At 54.4% G+C, this 2,250-nt stretch overlaps 1 protein-coding gene across 1 annotated transcript in view; it reads left to right on the top strand.

Moving 5' to 3' along the window:
- HSPG2 (heparan sulfate proteoglycan 2) overlaps positions 1-2,250 on the top strand; it is an 82,302-nt gene that overhangs the window by 40,024 nt on the left and 40,028 nt on the right.

The raw sequence follows: 2,250 nt of genomic DNA, 5'->3' as shown, positions 1-2,250 counted from the left end.
TGCCAGTGCAGGAGACGTGAGAGACCCAGGTTCGACCCCTGGGTCAGGAAGAGCCCCTAGAGGAGGACACAGCAACCCACTCCAGTATTCTTGCCTGGAAAACCCCACGGACAGAGGAACCTGGTGGGTTATAGTCCATGGGGTCTCAAAGAGTCAGTCATGACTGAAGCGACTTAGCAGGCATGCACACGGTCACCATCATGACTTTAATATGCTTGGCGACAGGGCATATGTTCTTCCCAACAGCTCTGAGAGAGGTGTAATTGCCCCCTTTTAACAGATTATTTTTAAAAAATGAGGCTCTGAAAGGTGTGTGACTTACCCAAGGGCACACAGCTACACCCTGCAGAGTTAAGACCCAGCTTGCCCTCTCAGGGTGCTCGCCAGAGATACGGAGACAAACGGAGACACCCAAAGTTAGCCCAAAGCAGAGCCTGGAGATGCCTCCGAGTGGTGAACAGCGTGGATGGGAGTAGGCTTCTAGGCAGGAGGACAGAATACACAGAAGTGTCAGAAAGAGGAATGTGTGAGGACAGAGCCTACGATGCAGAAGGGTCACCCCTGGAAAGCTGGGGCGGGGGGCGCTTCTTCAGACCTGGAGTAAGGCTCCCCCGGCAGGAACTACTGCCAAGCTGCAGAGGGAACGCCAGGGTTGGAACTGGGCCCCAGGAAACTTCTCTGCTCACTGCGACTGAGATGGCTGGGGCCAGGGAGAGACAGGCAGCTCGACTGGGAGGGAAGGGGGCTGGGGAGTGGAAGGGAGGACAGGCCGTTGGAGGGACTCCAAGAACATCTACAGGGCTCTGCTGGAGACTGAACGCGAGGGCAGGGCCTGCGCTGACTGCTCACCCCTGAATCCCCAGGCACAGAGCGGGCAACCACTTAACACTGGATGAGTGGGTGTGGAAGCGGGGAAGGGGGATCGAGGGAGGAGAGTGGGGAGGGCTGCGATGCCAGGTGGGCACCAGGGAGGTCAAACAGCCAGCTCCCCAGCCCAACTCAGGAAGTCCCGGCGAGAAGCCCGTGTCTCTACAGCTTTGTATCTGTGCATGTTTGCCATGGCCACAGGAGCGTTCACATCCAAAGAGATGAGCTTCATGTCCCTTGAAGTTATGAAACAACACTTTTTTTTTTGGTGAAACAACACGTTTTGGAGAACTCCTGGAGAAGGCAGGATCCCTGGTGCACATTTTCCGCAGTGAAACAAAACAGATTTATAAACATCCCTTTGAAATGGTCGGGGAGGGGAGGGCCTGGAGAGATTTCAAAGAAGCAGCAGAGCGAATAGAAATTCATTGTTCTCGGAACCCCTGATTACTCACTTAGGATGTGTAAAAACCTCCTTGGTTAACTGGGTGCTGCCTCCACTTATGGGGCAAAGGTAAACACAGTCATAAAAGTCTTCAAGGAGTCACCCCAACTCCAGGTCTTCTGAGCGCTCCTTTTTCCATGTAGGGCTTGTTTTTCAATAAAGATCCTGCTAGAAGAATTTTTAGGAACGAAGCCCTGGGGCCAGAGAAGGGTTCTGCATTGTTGTTCACTCACTCACTAAGTCGTGTCCAACTCTTTGTGACCCCATGGACTGCCTCACGCCAGGCCTCCCTGTCCTTCACCATCTCCCAGAGCCTGCTCAAACTCATGTGCATTGAGTCGGTGATGCCCTCCAACCATCTCATCCTCTGTCGCCCCCTTCTCCTCCTGCCTTCAATCTTTCCCAGCATCAAGGTCTTTTCCAATGAGTCAGTTTTTCGCATCAGGTGGCCAGAGTATGGGAGCTTCAGCTTCAGTCCTTCCAATGAACAGTTAGGATTAATTTCCTTTAGGATTAACTAGTTTGATCCCTTGGCTGTCCAAGGGACTCTCAAGAGTCCTCTCCATTAAGGATGAACTATTATTTCAGTATATCCATGACTGGAGATGCCAGACAGGATGGGGGCAGACACTCCCAGCTCTCCAGAGCTCTCCAGAGCTGGGAGGAGAGGAGGGCCCCTGAGAGGGGATGCTGGGACAGGGAGCTGGGCCTGGACTCTGCCCTCCAAGAGCCAATGGGAGTCAAGATGACTGAGGAGAGGAGTTCTGGGTCTACCGGCTGCAGGTGGGACCACCTTGGAGATGGAGACCAACGCTCCCCTCTGTCCCCTAGGACTGTGCCCCGGGCTACACGCGCACCGGGAGTGGACTCTACCTCGGCCACTGTGAGCTGTGCGAATGCAATGGCCACTCAGACCTGTGCCACCCGGAGACCGGGGC

The sequence above is a fragment of the Bison bison genome, unplaced genomic scaffold, assembly GCF_000754665.1.
Source record: "Bison bison bison isolate TAMUID 2011002044 unplaced genomic scaffold, Bison_UMD1.0 scf7180017864516, whole genome shotgun sequence".
Classification (NCBI taxonomy): domain Eukaryota; kingdom Metazoa; phylum Chordata; class Mammalia; order Artiodactyla; family Bovidae; genus Bison; species Bison bison.
This window is presented reverse-complemented; position numbering and strand designations above follow the sequence as displayed.